This window comes from Salvelinus sp. IW2-2015, linkage group LG3 (genome assembly GCF_002910315.2).
Source record: "Salvelinus sp. IW2-2015 linkage group LG3, ASM291031v2, whole genome shotgun sequence".
In the NCBI taxonomy this organism is placed as follows: Eukaryota; Metazoa; Chordata; class Actinopteri; order Salmoniformes; family Salmonidae; genus Salvelinus; species Salvelinus sp. IW2-2015.
Window position 1 is genome coordinate 33,779,186 of NC_036840.1, and position 20,216 is coordinate 33,799,401.

At 43.9% G+C, this 20,216-nt stretch overlaps 1 pseudogene; it reads right to left on the reverse strand.

Annotated features, from left to right (window-relative positions):
* Positions 1–2,527: 2,527 nt before the first annotated feature.
* LOC111980821 (mitogen-activated protein kinase kinase kinase kinase 2-like) overlaps positions 2,528–20,216 on the reverse strand; it is a 41,796-nt pseudogene continuing 24,107 nt past the window's right edge.

The following is a 20,216-nucleotide window of genomic DNA, read 5'->3' on the forward strand; positions in this document are numbered from 1 at the left end:
ATATACCACTAGTTCAGCGTTTCCAAAACCCGGTSCTGAGGACCCCAAAGGGTGCACGTTTTGGTTTTTGCACTTGCACTACACAGCTGATTCTTCAAATAATGAACTCATCATCAAGTTTTGGTTATTTGAATCAGCTGTGTTGCTAGGGCAACAACCAGAATGTGCACCCCTTTGGGTCTCCAGGACCGAGTTTGGGAAAAGCTGCTCTAGGGCAACTCTTTTCACTGCCTCAGCATACAACACCTTTTGTTCTACTCTAACCCTGGCAACATCAGCCTGTCTCTCTCGCACCGGTCACTTCTGATCCCTAGCGACATGGGCACCCCCACAATTGACACTGTTTTTTCCACCGATACCACACACTCCTTTGTCCCATGCKRTCCTGCACACTTCTCACGTCTCGGAATCTCCCTCCTACACACTGCTGCAACATGACCATAAGCTTGGCATCTGAAACACCTTAGTGGGTTTGGCACAAAAGCTATATAACGGTATAACTGACATATCCTAACATGGCTTCATCAGGTAAAGACTGCTTCAAAACAAAAAAAGACAGACAATGTCTTCTAAGTTTCACCARYCTCGCCACTGGSTCTGCGTGGCACCAAACGGCAGGTGTCACAGACACAGGGAATCTTCAKTTTCAGTTGCTCCACCTCAACACAACGTCACCCCCGCAATGAATCCTTTCAAAGGCGCCCTGCTCTAGAGAGCAAAGCAAGTCACAGGTCTTGTCCCGAGSSATTTGACACAAGGCACCCGCTACCCCTGGACGGAAGAAACACAGAAAATCATCACAAGTCCACTTCGAGCTACCTTCACCGATTTAACAGTACCCAACTTATTTTACTCCCACTYGGTCATCAGCCAGGTCTCCTCKTCATCTATCTTAGCTCAAAAAAAGACTACTGAAGTACGTTATTCCTATCACTCTATATTGGCCTCAGCCACAGATTATCCATTATATTGACCAGATACTCAAGTGGCTGCTCTAACAATGAAAATACATTTCTTCAAAAATGGAAGGTATTCAGGAGGTAAGATCAGGTGAGACAATTCTAGCCAATGAGACGGCAGATACACATGATAAYAATGTCATGCGGACYACACARAGTTGTACATTTCGATGAAACATGGTGAAGGCCCAAAATTGCCTACCCTGGAAGCCTGTGTTTCATACATAAGGAAGTGGATGGCGACCAATGGTTTACTTTTAAACTCGGACAAAACAGAGATGCTAGTTCAAAGTCCCAGGAAACAAAGAGATCTTCTGTTGGATCTGACAATTAATKTTGATGGTTGTACAGTCGTCTCAAATAAAACTGTGAAGGACCTTGMCGTTACTCTGGACCCRGATCTCTCTTTTGACGAACATATCAAGAATATTTCAAGGGCAGSWTTTCTCCATCTTTGTAACATTGCAAAAATCAGATTTTTGGGGTAAAAAATGATGCAGAAAAGCTAATCCATGTCTCTGACTCTATTGCAGGGGGCTGAGTCACTGACTTACTAGTGCTCTTCCATGCCGTCCCTAGGAGGGGTACATCACTTGAGTGGGTTGAGTCACTGACGTGATCTTCCTGTCCGGTTTTGCGCCCCTTCGTTCTTGTGCGGTGGAGGAAATCTTTGTGGGCTATACTCAATCTTGTCTAAGGGTAGTAAGTTGATATCCCTCTAGTGGTAAGGGTAGTAAGTTGATATCCCTCTAGTGGTGTGTGGGCTGTACTTTGGCAAAGTGGGTGGGGTTTTAATCCTGCCTGGTTTGCCCTGTCCGGGGCCACAGTGTCCCCCACCCCTCCCATGTCTCAGCCTCCAGCAATAGTCTATGTTCCAGGGGGCTAGGGTCAGTCTGTTATCTCTAATATCTGTCTCTTATACACATCTAGATGTGTATAAGAGACAGCTGTTATATCTGATATAAATCTCCTGTCTTATCTGGTGTCCTGTGTGAATTTAATTATGCTCCCTCTAATTCTCCCTCCACTCCCGGAGGACCTGAGCCCTAGGACCATTTATTTGTATTTATTTATTTAACTAGGCAAGTCAGTTAAGAACAAATTCTTATTTACAATGACGGCCTACCCCGGCCAAACCCTAACCCGGACGACGCTGGGCCAATTGTGCGCCACCCTATGGGACTCCCAATCACGGCCGGTTGAGATARAGCCTGGAATTAAACCAAGGTCTGTAGTGACGCCTCTAGCACTGACCTGCAGTGCCTTAGACCGCTGCGCCACTCGGGAGACCATGCCTCAGAACTACCTGGCCTAATGACTCCTGGCTGTCCACATTCCACCTGGTCGTTCTGCTGCTCCAGTTTCAACTGTTCTGCCTGGTGCTATGAAACCCTGACCTGTTCACCGGATGTGCTACCTTGTCTCGGACCRGCTATTTTCGACTCTCTCTCTCGTCTTTGAAAAAAATCTATTGTTTGGCGTAAGTTAAAACTAAGTATACATAAAATCTCTTAAATCCATATTCCCACATCATATGATTTTCCCCCAAAAAAATTCAAAAAGCAACATGCATGCTCCTTCAAGTGTATTTCATGGATGATGAGTGTTACATTAGGCCTCATACTGCACAACCAAACCAAACCAAACCAAAATCATTAAACACAACATAGTATCACTACCAGTCTTTGAGCACTTTGTGGAAAAAAACACATGTTGCAAGCCCTTTTTAGTGCTGGAATAGTCTTCATCTGGGTCTGGGAAACAGGCCTTTAAATTGATCTCAGTAAAGTCTTTCAAAGCACTTTTAGAATGTATTGGCACTCTGATTCTATGGCACATATTTTCTAAACTATTTATGTTGACATCTTGGAGCGGCGCCACCTATGCCATGACGTCACATAGTAATACTACAGTTAATGGACAGAGCAGGGTGGTYTTCACAATGTTGTTTCAGGAGACAGGTCAGACTTCAGTTATCAGTCATACCAGTAAAAATAGACAATGGGGTTGTGTAAGGTTAAAAGTAGTTTGTGCCATTCAAGGGGTTAGAGGTCACGACAGGGGGCTCTCTCTGACAAGTCTTTTTTTACAAGTCCTTCCTCAAACACACACCAGCTCAGTTATCTCCCTGTGGTTTAGTGTGTGAGAGTCCCCCATGGTCTGTCTGTTCCCCATATGCAGGTAGAGGGGGTTAGTTCAGTTTGAGACAAGTCTACAGTGAGTTTATTAGGTGCCAGAGAAGCACTTCCCKTCTCAAGACACACTCTTCTTCTCTTCTTACTTAAATCCCAATATCTATTATTTTCTTTCAGTCCTTTTCTCCCTTCTCTCAGTAGCTGCTTTCATGGCCAGTCAGGATATAGAGGTTGGTCATGGCTGACGGGTCCTCTGTGGGGGTACTCTGAAGAACAATATCCCTACAGAAACGACAAAAGACCGAATGTGATTCGTTTTCTCAGATAACCTTTGACCCCTAATGCGAACACACATAATGTGGTATTCAAGGTAACAGACCAGCGTTTGGAGCATACCTATTCGTCCCCAAGACCTGGAATACTCTGCTTTCGTCTGTGATTTCCTGCGTGACCTACAAAGATGAATGTAAATGTATTTCACTGTTTCGGCGAGATAATATACTTCCAATGCAGATCAAGCATTTACATTACATTTACATTTAAGTCATTTAGCAGACGCTCTTATCCAGAGCGACTTACATTTACAATCAAACATAATCACCTCATTTGTGTGAAGACTCCTCCCTTTAAGACCATGCTTCCAGAAAGCCAGAACACTGTCCTGTAAACAAACTAGCCACACAACAGTAATGTCACAACAAAAAAATCTTCCACGCACGTAGTGTGTAGCTGTAACTACAGTACCTCACCCCTGCCTGTACCTATGATGTGGTGATGAATTGAGAACATTCTATGAGGTAAAGAATTATTATTGAGATTGAATGAAGTTAGTACTTAGTGTTTCAATGGGGAAGTCAAAGACAAGTTCAGCAGCCAGCTCCTTGGAGGGAAGACCTTGTAGGTTGACAATCTTCACAGTCTCTGTAAAGTGACATTAAAGATACCGTTAGTAGTGGACATTAAAAGGCAGGTGGTGCTAATGARATTCTAGGTAGGATGTAATATATTCCAATAGACTCACTCTCCAGTACAATGAGAACCGTGTCTCTGTCCAGCTGTGTTGCCTGCATGGCTCCCGGTCCGGCTCCGGTCCGGCCCKGGTCCGGCGTACTCTCTGTACACGCACGCACACACACACATGCACATATACAAAGACAGAGAGAAAGAAAGAAAGAGAGAGAGAGAGAGACAGAATTACGGTTATACAATTTCTCTACACAATGTCATACGGTTCAAATCCTAATATCTGACATCTCTGTGCTACCTGGTGAAGAATTTGGTGTGCCGTTCAACTCTATGATGTCGAACTTCAGCTGCTGGTTGGTTGGTGGTTTCCCTCCCTCTGCAGCACYGTCCCCCACCCCGACACATAGCTGTGGGAACTCATCCTTCACTAACACCAGTAGCTCAAAGATAGGGAGCGAATCCGGTAGACGTATGTCTATATGCTGAGAGGGAAAAAGGGTAGAAAGACCAATTTTACAAGTCTTACAGACATGGTTCATATACATGCACTACATGGCCAAAAGTATGTGGACACCTGCTCGTCGAACATCTCATTCCAAAATCCTGGGCATTAATATAGAGTCGGTCCTCCCCTTTGCTGCTATAATCTGCTCCATTCTTCTAGGAAGGCTTTCCACTAGATGTTGGAACATTGCTGCAGGAACTTGCTTCTATTCAGCCACAAGACCATTAGTGATGTCAGGCACTGATGTTGGGCGATTAGGCCTGGCTCGCAGTCGGAGTTTCAATTCATCCCAAAGGTGTTCAATAGGGTTGAGGTCAGGGCTCTGTGCAGGCCAGTCAAGTGTATGTTGTATGAAATAATTGTGAGTTTTGTTATGTCGATACACACCTTGAGCTGCAAGAACTTCTGCAGAGGCTCATACCACAAGAGTAGAATTAGACCTGATGGTACAGCCCCACACAGGAACGTGCTGTCTGTGTGTGGGTTTCTTGCTAGAGAGAGGAGAAAGAGCAATTTCAATTGAATCAATTTCAGATAAATTGAAGCAACTTTCTGTGTTGTGATTAAACATAATGCAGTGCCAAATTTCACTTACCCACGCTGCATCTTCGGCAGCCTTTAGTGTCTGGTATCTTCACAGTTACAGCATATTTCCTGCTGATTGACATTTTATATATTTTTTACTTTAAATTAGGACAGGCACATACTGTATATTGAAGACAAATTGAACCCGAACACATTGATGCTCACGCGCACACACACACACACACACACACACACACACACACACACACACACACACGCACACAAACACACACACACACCCCCCCTCTGCCTGGGGTTGATCCTCTCAGTGAGGCGGTTGGTACTGAGGGACAGGTGACTCTGTTTCTGCTGCTTGTGGCCCCTCTGTTCAAACAGAGCCGTCAGACTGTGGGAGTACAGCTGGGAAGACTTCCCTGGGGATGGGGTTGGAGAGGGGAGGAATGGTAAGAACCCGTGTTCAAATTTAGCAGTGCTTGATTGAGCTTGKCATGGTGCAATGGAACCAATGGAATAGTCTCAAAAGTGCAAACCCCYCCCACCTGGCACTCAAGCAAACACTGAAATACTATTTGCAACCAGGTCTGGTTTATTACTGGAGTTGATGGTGTAGGATCCTATGAACAACATGATAGGTGTGTKATTGGGGTAGAGCTCTACCTGATACGGACATCAAGACATTGTTCATGACAAACAGCCAGGTACATCTCTGTGGGAGCAACTGTGGGGGGAAGAGAGAGGTATTCGTTTTAAGTTTTATTAGTCGTATGTACAGGATACACATGGTATATATACACTGTCTAACGAAATGCCTKCTCGCAGGTTCCTTCTCGACAATACAACAACAATAAGATAAGAATATGAACATAAAGTAAATGGCTCAGTAGAATAGTATTTGTGGTATGCTCTGAAATTGTAACGCAGACTACCCACATTAATTCATACTTTCCCACATTCATCAATATCTAAACTGTTACCTTCTCCAGGGTGTCCTCATGGAGCTCGTTGAGGTTYAGGGTGTAGACACCCTCTTCTGCCCCCAGAATAAGATACTGATCTGAGGAAGAGATAAGATAATGTCACGGCCATTTATAATGACCTTGTCTTAACCTCTTTAATAACCCCTTCTGTACCCCTACCTCTAGTTTTAGGGAGAATCCAGGTCACAGCACAGTGGATCTTCAAAGGACAACCATTGAAGACTTTAGAGAAACAGGCGCCCATCTATGAAACAAAACATGTTGTATTATCATGATGGCTATTTCTACATTGCTGTAAAATAGGCATGGTTAGACTATTATAATGTGTTTAATGTTCATCTTAGCAAACCATTGTTGCAGTGAGCATTCCATCAAGCGTTTTTGAGACCAATAGCCATTAGCTACATAGCCTGTTTATAAGCATGTGGAAATATTGTTAGTTATTGATGCAGCAGCTTTTCTGTACTGTCTTAGGGCACATGCTGTTTGACTAGACCTCTGCACTTACATGAACTTGAGGGGTAGGAGGGAGTCCATGACAATCAGCTCTCTAGAAATTAAACAGGGTTAAACACACACAACAACAACAACAACAACAAAAAAGAAGGATAACGGTGTAGTTCAAATGAGGATGTTGTTTAAATTCATGTCACAAAGCAGCGCCATAGGATCTGGCCATCTCTGAATTCTGTTGTCCTACGTGAAATGTTACAAAAGGATGGTTTATGAAAGGGGACATGGAAGAATGTATTGAAACATGTTATTAGGTTAACAAYCCACACACTTTTTGTCAGTACCAGGGTTGATGTCAATTTCATTTCAGTCAGTTCAGTCAGTGAATTCAAATTCCAATCAAAAAATGAATGGCACTTTACTACTATTATGKTGGAATTTCACTTATTCCTTGGAAGTGTCTGACTTCACTTTGAATTGAACCCCTAAGTACTGGCTATGTACTGGTTAAGGATACCGTCTACTGGTAGCCTCAAATCCATACGATGTGTTGAAGCCAACTGCCACTGCCATTCTCGGGAGTCAGCAGCTACAGTATGGATATGAGGCTATGTACAGATACTGTATGTAGTGAGGCAACATTGCCCTGTGTTTTAAACTCACAGAGTTCGTCTTCCTCCTCAGTGTGCTCCACTCWGGAGAGAGAGAGGTTTCTCTGCATGATGAGGTCACCCCTTCTGTCTTCTTCTTCTCTGCCTGTYCGGCGCCCCCCTCAGAAACACTGGGGTCACTACACCACTGTCTGCTGATGTCCTGAGTTGCAGAACACCTGGCCAAGACTGGAGAACAACAAGAGGACGAAGGAGGGAAAAAAATGAATGTTGAAACGGGCTGTCGATCTTAGCATAGATGGAATTGGATTAAAACATACCGAAGATACACTACCGTTCAAAAGTTTGGGGTCACTTAGAAATGTCCTTATTTTTGAAAGAAAAGCAAAAAAATGTGTCCATTAAAAACATCAAATTGATCAGGAATACAGTGTAGACATTGTTAATGTTGTAAATGACTATTGTAGCTGGAAACGGCAGATTTTTTAATGGAATATCTACATAGGCGTACAGAGGCCCATTATCAGCAACCATCACTCCTGTGTTCCAATGGCACGTTGTGTTAGCTAATCCAAGTTRATCATTTTAAAAGGCTAATTGATCATTAGAAAACCCTTTTGCAATTATTTTAGCAAAGCTGAAAACTGTTGTTCTGATTAAAGAAGGAAGGCACGACACACACAGAGGACAACGGCACAACAGCAGAAACAGAGGCACACAAACAAACCAGAACAGACGGCACAGACACCACACAGAGCACAGACACACACAGAGACAGAGACAGAACACACACAGCAGGACAGAGGCACAGACACAAACAGAGAGCAGAGGCACAGACCACAAACCCAGATACAGAGGCACAGACACAACAGACGACAGAGCACAGAACACCCAACAGAGACAGAGGCACAGACACGAAACAGAGGCACAGACACAACAGACGAGTACAGACCACACGAACACGAGGCAAGACACAACAACAGAGACACGAGGCACAGACACAAACAGAGGCACAGCACAACAGAGCACAGACATCACACAGAGACCAGAGGGCACAGACAGGCAGAAAACAGATCACAGATATCCAGGCACGGACAGGGACACAGACGTGGCCTCCATACCAGTCCCCTCTGGACTCCAGCCTTAATCCTCAACCAAAAGTAGTTCCATTCTATCCTTTTTCTCCTTCATTCCTTTAGAATCACCATAATGCATTGAAAAGTTGGATAAAAGAGAGACAGATGAGATAGATATTTAGTTTGTTATGTTGCATTTTTGTGGGTATTCCCACATACCCTCATATGGTATAATAGTTTGCGTGTGTGGACTCACAAAACTATCCCCCACACGGTTGGGATTAGGCACCATGTGTTTTGCTACAGAAACCCCGCATCTGTAACTGCTCGTTGTTATGCCAAAAGTCAGCGAATACAAACGGAGGTTGGCTTAAGCACCATAATAACAGATCTCTACAACACAGGCTAGGTTTTCTATGTGTTAGACACTTCAAATATAAACTGTGTTCCAGCCTTGATGTTTGATGTCAAAAAAGCAGCTTCCAGACCTCCCAGCTCAAGGGAGCAAGACCAAGTGGTTGAGACATGAATATATTTACACCGTATTTCCAAAATATTCAGCAACTCAGAAATGCTGCATCGCTGACCCATACCTGTACTCTAACGGATCCCCTCCTGAACACTAAGACTGTTCTTCTGAATGCAGCATCCATATTCTCCAGGATTGGTGGTTATGTGTCTTCTGCATCTGTCTCATTCTCTTCACTTTCCCGAAGTGTCTGCAGCGGTTCCAGAGCTTTGTTGAAGATGCTCCCTCATCAAGACCCTAGGAAGAGGCGTCGGCCGAACGTTACTGCAGTTACACTACGTGCACTCTGGCTCAAGTATTAATTCATCATTAGAATGGTGGTTTGTGCCCTCTGAATGCTAGATTGAGCTGACAGCGTGGTAATCAGACCTTATACCACGGTATGACAAAGATTTATAAGCACCGCGGGGTTTCTGTTGATAGATGCCAATACCACGGCTAAGGGCTGTTGTACAGGCACTCCGTGGGTGGCCGTCGTGGAATGAACATTCCTTATGCGTGGCTATATTGCCTTTGCTTATTGTAAACTGCGTTTACCGATGTAGATTCTACAGTTGAAAAAATTTGCATTTTCGGTTTCATACTTGTGGAATACACAGCTTTTCAGCCAATCAGTATTCAGGACTTCGACCACCAGGGTTATTAATAAAGGAAAACGCCCTGAAAACGATCAGTACTTCCCCATTGATATTTAGACAGAGCCTCCTGAAAAAAGAGCGCGCTGGAGGACATGCTGCATTTTATGCTCTAACAAAAACTCTGCTACTTTGTGTGTTTTTTCACGTTGTTTTTGTAACTTACTTTTGTACATAATGCTGCTGCTACTGTTTTTATTGACCGAAAGAAGCCTTCTGGATATCAGAACAGCGGATTACCTCACCTTGCAACTGGACAAAGATTTTTTCTTTAATGAGTCGGACGCAAAGTTTCCCGAGACCAGGTCCAACATCCCTATCAAATCGCGTGAGAAAAGACAGAAATACAGGAGGTGAAATCGGAGTGCTTCGTAAAAATGTCAGTCGGCGAGGTGTGTAACCGTCTCTACATTCGCTCTATTGAGCCAACGTGCAATCACTGGAAATCTCGTTGAGACCTATCTACCAACGGGACATTAAAACTGTATATCTTATTGTCTCCACCTAGTCATGTCTGAAATGCCGACACGGATAATTCAGTGGCTGGTCTTGTCCGGTGCATCTATCAGCGACGAACAGTACGTCTGGTCAAGAGGGGGGTGTTTGTCTAGTTTGTCAATACAGCTGGCTGCACGAGTTAATTTAAGGAGGTCTCGAGAATTGCTCGCCTTGAGTTAGCAGTACCTCATGCTAACTGTTAGACGCATACTAATCTTACACAAGAGAGTGTTCAATATATTTTTTGTACCTTTATCCATTTACACACACAACTGATGCTCACTAGACACACTTCACAAGCTGTTATAAGGCCATAAGCAAACAAGAAAATGCTCTCCAGAAAGCAGAGTTCTAGTGTCTGCGGGACTTTTTACCGTCAATTTCAAACCCCAGCATGTTCACATGTTGCAGACCAGTGGAAAAGATATAATTCCTAGGGGACCACCTTTACTCCACCACACAGAGATGCAAACAAAAGCTCTCCTCGTTTCTCCATTTTGGCAATCTGACATTAATTCTAATCCTCCTGACTTCCTGCTTACAAGCAAAAAACTCAAAGCAAGGATACCAGATGACTCACCCCAATACGGAAGTGGTCAGATAGACGTGCTGTTCTACGCTAAGGACTGTTGTGCTAGAACAGACTGGAATATGTCCGGGATTCATCCAATGGCATTGAGAGTAGTCCACAGGAAACATCAGCAAGTGCAGTTCGATGTCGTCCCCACAGTGGACCGTACATACATATTCCCACAAACCAAAGCCATGGATTACAGGAACACGACATCGAGCTACAAGGCAAGACCTGCCGCTTTCAAGGTGAGCGGAACACTAATCTGGAACCTTTAAGACAATGCCCTCAGACGAAACCATCAGCAACAGTGCAAAGCATTCAATACAGGATAAGATTGATCGTTTACTACCACGGCTCTGATGCTGTCGGATGTGGCAGCGCTTGCAGAATTATATACGGACTACAAAGGGAAAACCCCAGTCGCGAGCTGACCCAGTTTGGACGCCGCAGCCCTACCAGATTGACTAAATGCCTTTTATGCTCTCTTCGAGGCAAGCAACACTGAGGCATGCAGTCCTCATACCCGATGGAGCGAAGACCTCTTAAATAGAGTCAACATTCACAAGCCCGGTGACCAGAGGATCTACCCAGGAGCGTTGTACTCAGAGAGCATGGGTGGACCAACTGGCAACAGAGTCTTCACTGACATTTTCAACCTTTCCCTGACCGAGTCTGTAATACCTATATGTTTCAAGCAGACACCACTAGTCCTGTGCCAAGAAAGCGAAGGTAACCTGCCCTAAAATGACTCCGACCCGTAGCACTCACGTCGTAGCCATGTTGAAAAGTGCTTGAAAGGCTGCGTCCATGGCTCACATCAACACCTTCAAATTCCGCGAAACCTAGGACCCAACTCAATTGCATACCGCCCCAAACAATCCAGGTAATACGATAAATCTTCAAATCGCACATCACACTCCATTTCCCACCTGACGAAAGGGGAACACCTAATTGAAGAACATGATGTTCATTGACTACACGCATCGTTCAACCAAGCTTCATTCTAAGCTCTAAGGTTCATGGACTAAAACCTACCTCTTTGCAATGGATCTGACTATCCTGGACGGGCCGCGTGCCGCCATTGTGGGGGTAGGGGTAAGGAGTAGCAACAACAGCATTTGCCACGCTGATCCTCACTAGGGGCCCCCGTCAGGGTGGCTGCTTAGTCACCCTACTGTACTCCCTGTTCACCCAAGGACTGTGCTGGCCAGGCAACAACTCCAACACCAAGTTTTGCTGACGAACACGAACAGTGTAGGCCTAGTCACACGACCACAAATGAGAGCCCATACGGAGTGGAGGTCAGAGACTTTGTTACAGTTGTATGGTGCCAGGACAACAAACCTCTCCCTCAACTCGTGAGCAACACAAATTGAGCATGATCGTGACTACAGGAGGAAGGGACAAACAGCCGCCCATTAACATCGACGGGGCGTTAGTAGGATAGAGCGTGATCGGAGAGCTTCAAGTTCCTTGGTGTCACATCACCAACAAACTATCTGGTCAAACACACCAAGACAAGTTGTGAAGGGGCCGACAACAACTTTCCCCCTCATGGATATTTGGCATCGGTTCCCGAGATCCTCAAAAAGTTCTTTTACAGCGGCACCATACTAGAGCACTTTCCCCTACCGGTTGCATCACCGCTGGTTATGGCAACTGCTCGGAATCCGACATTAAGAGCTACAGAGGTAGTTGGCGTAGGCCCGTTACATCACTGGGGCCAAGTTCCCTGAATATCCAGAAACCTATATACTAGGCAGGTGTCAGAGGAAGTCCCAAAAAAATTGTTAGGAACTCCAATCCACCCAAGTCTAATGTTCTCTCTGCTACCGTTCGGAAGCTGTACGGGAGCACCAGTGTAGAACGCCGCTGTAGACGAGAAGCACGGTAAGTGATGTGAACCTTACCATGCAGCAACGGACATGATACAGCAGGACAGTGTCTGGACAATCGAACACATATTGACCATTAATGTTGACACGCGGGAACCAACATGGAGCAGAGCCAGACAGTTATAGACGGCAACAACAAAGGGAACGGAGTCCAGGTTGAGCTCCAATGAGTGATGTACGCGTAATGATCGGTATAGGTGTAGCGTAATTGAAGGCAGCCCTGGCGCCTCGAGTGCAGAGAGGCGGAGAGCGAGAGTGCGTGACACAAAGTCTACGGTTCAAAAGGCCGCTAACAGCTTCTACCCCCAGCCAAATGAAGACTGCTTGAACAATAATAAAATGGGCACCAGCATATTAACAGTTTGATTTTACAATTTCTGCTACTCGCTCTGTTTATTTCTATGACATAGTCACTTACCCCCTACCTAATGTACAATACCTCGACTAACCCTGTACTCGACATTGACTGGTACGGTACCCCCTTGTATATAACAATAGCCTCTAGTATTGTTTATTTTATGTGTCTGTACTTTTTATTTTATTTTATTACTTTAGTTTTATTTATAAATATTTTCTTAACTCTATTACGATGAACTGCATATGTTGGTTAAAGGGCTGGTAAGTAAAGCATTTTCACAGTCAAGGTCTCACCTGTTGTTATTCGGCGCATGTGACAAATAAAATTGGGATTTGGTTAAAGGCCTCTGTTCTGAGTGCCAAAAGCATAGCCATCCTGGATTCCTTGTGCTTATTTCATATAGGGGCCCATACAGGGGTTGCAGCAAGCTGAGAGAAGAGCAAGAAACTAAGTGATGAAGTGATGTTTATTAATTAGTTGCCACATAAAAGCTATAGTACATTAGCTGTATAACTTGCCGTCTTCCCCACACCCGTTTCGTGACCAGTTGACTGACCCGTAACACGGATTATTTGAACACTGCTGGACACAGGCCAATACCCCTGACCTCACCTCCCACACAGCATGGACGACAACGATCTGGAGTGAGGATAGTGACCATAGGACAGAGCAACATGCACACACACATGCAGGCATGCAAGTAAACGCCGGAATGCACACCACACCCAAAACACACAAACACACACACAACAACTTCTCTGTAAACATGGCAATCCACCTAGCTCGCTCTTGAGAAAATTGCTTGTCCTAGTTGATTATCTTGAATGTTATAAACCAATCCGTGTGTTTGTCATGTAGAATGAGAGCTGCTCCTGACTAGGATCCAGTCTGCAGGGAACTCCTGCCTGCAAGAGAGGATCTTGTCTGAAGAAGCAGCGTGAGTCTTCAAAATCCGCTACGCAATTTGATACACTGAAACCCCATCGCCAGCCACACACAACGCACCATCAACAATGTGATGAGAGGTTTATAGAAGTTATCATTGTCCCCCATATGCAAAACCATCCTAGAAACAATGTCAATGAGAGCCTTCCTTTCCCCTTGAACAGCTTCATCTGAAATGTGGTCTGGGCTATTACTGTTTAATACGGTTAACCTGCCCACGGTATGCAAAGATTCATCTCTGTAGTTAGAAGAAGGCCGTGTATGTGTGTGATTGTCGTCATGTGTTTGTGTTGTGTGTGTGTGTGTGTGCTGTGTGTGTGTGTGTGTGTGTGTTGTGTGTGATGTGTGTGTTGTGTGTGTGTGGTGTGTGTGGTGTGTGCTGGTGTGTTGTGTGTGATGTGTGTGTGTTGAGCGTGAGTATCTATCTGTTCATGCTGTGTGTTCGTGTGTGTATCTTGTGTGTATTATTGTGATGCCTGAGAGTTGAGGTCAACATCACCTTACTGGCATAATGTGTGAAACTGGGGCAGATGGCAGCACGGACACAACACACTTGCGGTTCATGACCTCTGTGACAAGAAGCCATGTGGGACTTGGACGGTTGTGGATAGGAAGTCCAAGTCTTAGATGTCACCTTACACAGAGAGACCAACTAGAGCGGGTCCACTGATACCTGCACTATGCACAGATGTTCCCTCTGTGATTTGTCCTCTGACGTGGCCACACGTGAGAGTGGTTTGGGGGGCAGAGGACAGGTGGGGGAAACCGAGAGAGCTGCGGGGGGGGGGGTATGAGGAACTATTGCTATGTCTCTATCAGTGAGGTTACACGGCTACACAGGTTGTCGGTGCGTTGGTGGACAATTGTGCACCAGCTCGGCAGCAGCCAGGACAAGACAGCATATATTTAGACAAGCATGCAACACGAACACAAATACATGGTGCTAGTGGAGAGGAGGTTGTTGTGACTCTTTTGTTAATGGGCATCACAACTGAGTCTTCGGGTGAAGCAAAGCTTGCTGAAAGCGTGATGTGTATCATGATAACACTAAGTGATATGCGGCTCAGTATGAGAGGGTAGTATACCAATCGTTGAAACGTAACAAGAGATGATAACCGAGGACAGTGGATAGCTCCACCTGGATTTACTCCAATGGCATGATAGTAAATTCAATCACATAAAGATCATGCCATATTATAAAACATGTTTCGGCTCAGGAGTTATTAAATACATATATTGATTTGAAGTGTACATTTTCTATGTATCAACTTAGTTTGCTGTTTCCTTAGTGACCAGGTGAAGTTTGGCCTCCGCTTGAGGAAAGTGACAGAGCCTTATCCTGATATGTGAGTCACATATTCTTTCTTGTGTTACATGTTGGATTTCATGATTTTGTATTCATAATTGGTGATGTACATAGAATGTACAAATAGATGGCTATTTGGCATGGGAGATGTATGATTTATTGATAGGATATTATGAGGGTGTGATGTTGTTGATGATTCTTTCGTAATTTTTCAGCAGAGCTCAGTCGGAAGACGATTGGAGACGGTCCTTCAGAAAGAGGACACTGAAGTCACCGTAAGATTTTGCTCTCCTTCCGACAAGTTAAACTTTGGGTAGCAGTACGTCAAACAAACATTATCGCAAGCATTAGTATCAAATCTACTGTCTGTGTGTATGGCCGTGGACTGACGTTCCCACATAAGAGCAAGTTAACAGGCGAACAATGATGAAAAAACCCTGAATCCAATAACAGAAAACACTAGCTTTCCAACCCTCCCATTGTACGAATAGGGATTCTCTGTCACATCATAGTTCTCAGAACTAATGGCTCCATAGAGAGATTAACATCTTCGTCATTCCGTTTCAGGAGCGCTGGTTGGAATTGTGTGAGGAAGCTCTGCCAGCTGAGGTAGGCCAGCAACCACCCATTGTAAAAACACTAATTCAGCAGGTGATGGTGTGACCGGGCGACAAGCCTGATCGAGAAGCTGTGGAGAGGTGTGTTGAATCGCGATTGAATAATACCTTATTGACATATTGAATTATCTGATAAAGAACTAAATAATAGTTGATCACTGATTATTTATTGTTATGGGTATGCTACAAACAATAATTGACCCGGCCCTGCTCCAAATCTTGTCCCTTAATAAGAGCCAAATTAACTGAACCATGTCAGTTTATATTTACTGTGAAAGCAAGCATCCCACGTGGAAAGGAATCTGATTATACTGTTGATGAGCAGAGGAGTGCATGGGGGGGGTATTATTTGTGCTACACAAGATTATTTTTTTAATGAATTTTCAGAAAATGTCCATAATATATCTGCAGTATAGTGGAATGATGGTGTTTTCAAAGTATTTCGACCCGCAGTGTTGCGTTTGCCAGTGATATTCTTCCTGTTGGTCAAATAATTGGGAAAGGCGTGTTGAGTAGCGGTGTGGTTGGCTGCGTTTGTCTAGTGGAAAATCGTGTCAAGCGTGGGCGCAATGTAGAATCGCTCTGCATTTCCCGCTTATTGCAATGTAGGGAAATCGTTGTTACATGCGCGGTGAGGTAGAGGAGTGCGAGAGTGTTGAATAACCACAGGTGTTATTTTCAGCCTGTTTGAAGTGGTGACCGAGAGGAAGTAAAAAGGCTCGATGCGAGTGTGTGAGTGAAATGGAGTGCGGGGGAGGGGGAGATTTATTGGAACTCACCAAGTGCTGTTGCAATTCACGTAGGTGAGTGAGAGGTGGTCTTGAGAATTAGTGATGTGCTGAACGACTAACTATTAGCCGATTTTGATCTTTCTTTTTTCCAGGAGCTTAACCATTTAAGAAGTGCCATCTGCTGGTGTAAGTAGCAATAACAGAACGCCAGAAAAAATCTTCTGAACAATCAAGTTGTAACGCAAGTATGAGATAATCCTTCATACTTCAGCTTGCCTATTTGCATTGATGTGGATAGTGGTTGTCTAATGTTTCTGGCTTGCTGTAGGGGGTAAAGTGAGGAAGAGTGGGTTTATCAAGCCCTTCCACAGCCTCCTGCCTGCCAATCAGGCTCATTCTGGTCCCACCCTGGGAGGACACAGACTCACCTTGGCCCCAGCTCCAGCCTGCGGCCGATCCACCCAACAGCCCAAAAGGTTCACGTGCGAGGGTAAGGGAAGATGGCCACACACAGATGTCAGGATGTTTACCAGCAGTTCATATTTCAATCTGTCATGACAACGGATTTGGTTCTGGGTGCTGAGTTAATGTATACAGTGAATTCAGAAAGTATTCACACCTCTTGCTTTTTCCACATCTTTGGAGTGTTACAGCTCTGAATTAAAAGTACTTCATTGAGATGTGTGATGTCATGATCTAACACAACACCGCGTAAGTCAAAGTGAAATAATGGATTTTAGAAATGTTTACAGGAGATGAATAAAAAAAATGTTGAACTGAAATGTATTGAGTCAAATAAATATTCAACCTTTTGTTATGGCAAGCTATTAAGTTCAGGAAAGTAAAGATGTACTTAACAAGTCACATCGTATTCATGGGACTCAACTCTGTTACAAATTAATAGTGGTTAACATATTTTTAAAATGACTACCACATTCTGTACCCCCACATACAATTATTGTAAGGCCCTTAAGTCGAACGCAGGTTGAATTTTTAAGCACATATTCAACCACAAAGACTGCGGAGGTTATCCACATGTTCAAAAGAAGGGCACATCTGGTAGATGGGTAAAAGAAAAAAAAGAGACAATTGAATATCCCTTTGAGGCATTGTGCAGTTTATTAATTACACATTTGTATGGTGTATCAAACCCAGTCACTACAAATACAGGCGCCTTCATAACATCGGGAGTAAGGAAACTGCTCTGGATTCACCATGAGGCCAATGGTGATTTAAAAGTTACAGAGTTTAATGCTGTGAAGGAGATAATTTTGAGGATAGGATCAACAACTATATGTAGTTACTCCACAATAATAACATAAACGACAGAGTTGAAAAGAAAGGACAGCCTGTACAGAATAAAAATTATTCCCCAAACATCATCCTGTTTGCAATAAGGCACTAAAAATAATACTGCAAAAAATGTGGCAAGAAATTAACATTTAGCGTATATGTTTGGGGCAAATCCAACACAAACATCATCACTGAGTACCACTCTTTCATAATTTTAAGCGATGGTGGTCGGCTTGCATACATGTATGGGATATGCTGAGATCATCTGGAAGGATGACCATTTTTTGGAATAAAAAGAAACAGGAATAGAGCTATTTTAACGATGTGAAATGCGACTAGGCTTAGTTAGCGGGTACGCGCTCAGGTAGCGTTTAATACAGTACGTCACTTGTCTGAGGACTTAAAGTAGGTTTCCCCTTGCTACTGGCAAGGGCCAGCGGCTTTTGTTGGAGCGATGGGTAACGCAGCTTTCGTGGAGCACTGTTGTTGATGTGTGCGAAGGTGCCCTGTTCCGCCCGTTCGGGCGAGGGGACGGTTTAAGTTATACTGTTACAGTTGATGCTGTTGACCCGGATTCATGGTTGCTGCGGAAAGGAGAGGTTGATAAGGGGGTGAGTGTAACGGATGTTGAATGGGCTACTAGTTAGGGTACGCGCTAAGTAGCGTTTCAATTCAGTACGTCACTTGCTCTGAGACTTAAGTAGGTTTCCCCTTGCTCTCGCAAGGGCCGCGGCTTTGCGGGCGATGAGGGTAAACGACGCTTCAGTGGGCGACTGTTGTTGATGTGTGCAGAAGGATTCCCTGGTTCGCGCACCGTCGGGGCGAGGGGACGGTCTAAATTCTACTTCATAGCACAGGTAAACCTGGAGGGATTTACCTTTTGGGGGGTCAGTCTGCTTGGCCAACAGACACTGGAGAGACCAAATTCACCTCTTTCAGACGGACAAATACTAAACACAAGGCAATATACACCTGGAGTTTCTTACCAAGACGACTGATTGGCCTGTTACAGTTTTGACTTAAATCGACTGTAAATTCTTTGCAAATCTTGAAAATGGTTTATTATCAATGATCACAACAATTTTGACAGCGCTTTTAAACCATTTTTTTAAAAGATAATGGAAAAACATTGTACAATTCAGGTGGTTTGCACACTTTAGAGACTTACCCAGAAGGACTGACATGCTGTAATCATGCAAAGATGATAATAAATATGTATTGACTCAGGGGTTCAATTACTTAATCTAAATCAAGATATGCTGTTTAGAGTTTATTGTTCTCCATTTCATTTAAAAAATACATATCACATTTTTTCTTCCACTTTAACATTACCAGTGTATTTTGTTCTGTGATCATTACAGAAAAAGTAACGGTTAAATCCAATTAATCCAGGCTTTGGAACACAACAGAAATGTGGAAAAAAGGGTGGTGTAATATTTATGAAGTCTGTTCGATGTCAGTAATTGGTATTGACATAACCAGAAATTACTGTTCCGTATTTGCCCTAGTGAGTTTAAATATATTCCATGTGCAGGTAGCCACGAGGTTAAAGCGTTAGGCCAGTAACTGACAAGGCTGCTGATTCGAATACTGGAGCTGGCCTTGAGCAAGGCATTAACCCTGAAATTGCTCCAGGGCGCTGTTGCCAATGGAAGGGGATACCATCAGTTGTACAACTGATGGCCTTCAACTGAAATGTGGTTCTCGCATTTAACCAACCCCTCTGAATCAGAGAGGTGCGGGAGGTGCCATAATCGCATCCGAGGTCTTTCAGCGCCCGAGGAACGTGGGTTAACTGCCTTGCTCAAGGGCCTGAACGAAGATTTTACCGTTGTCAGCTCAGGGGATCGATTCAGCAACCTTTCTGGTTAACTGCCCAATGCCCTAACCACTAAGTTGACCCCTGGCCATGACCCCACTCCCTGCGGTGCCCTCAGGGAAGTTGAGATATGCAAAAAAAACATTTAACCATTTCCCTGCACACACGGATTTATAAACAGGACAAATATAGCACCCACCAATATTCTTTAATGATCATAATATTGAGAGCTTCGGGGGACGAAAATGATTCTATTCTGCATTTTTGTTTCTACTAAATAGTACTCTAAAATATTCCAATTTCATGTTGTTAAGTATCAAAAGGACTACTAGAACAAAAATTGCTGACCCATTCCAACCAATGAGGGTTTGGAACTTTTAAAGCCATTATCTTAAGAAATCATTGCAGGATAGCACCAGATAGTCCCAAGTCTCATATGTTAAATTATACACACTACCGTTCAAAAGTTTGGGGTCACTATAGAAATGTCTTGTTTTTGAAAGAAAAGCAAATTTCTTGATCCATTAAAATGACATCTTTAATAGTTAATGTTGTAAATTCACTATTGTAGTGGAAACGGAAAGTCTTTATTGGCCAGTATGGGAGACTATGGCTCTTTCTTTGCAACTCTGCCTAGAAGGCCAGCTTCCCGGAGTCGCCTCTCAATAAGTAGACATGCACGAGTTTCAGAAGAAAGTTCTTTATTTCTGACCATTTTGAGCCTGTATCGAACCCACAATGCTGATGTCCAGTACTCAACTAGTCTTTAAAGAACGGCCAGTTTTATG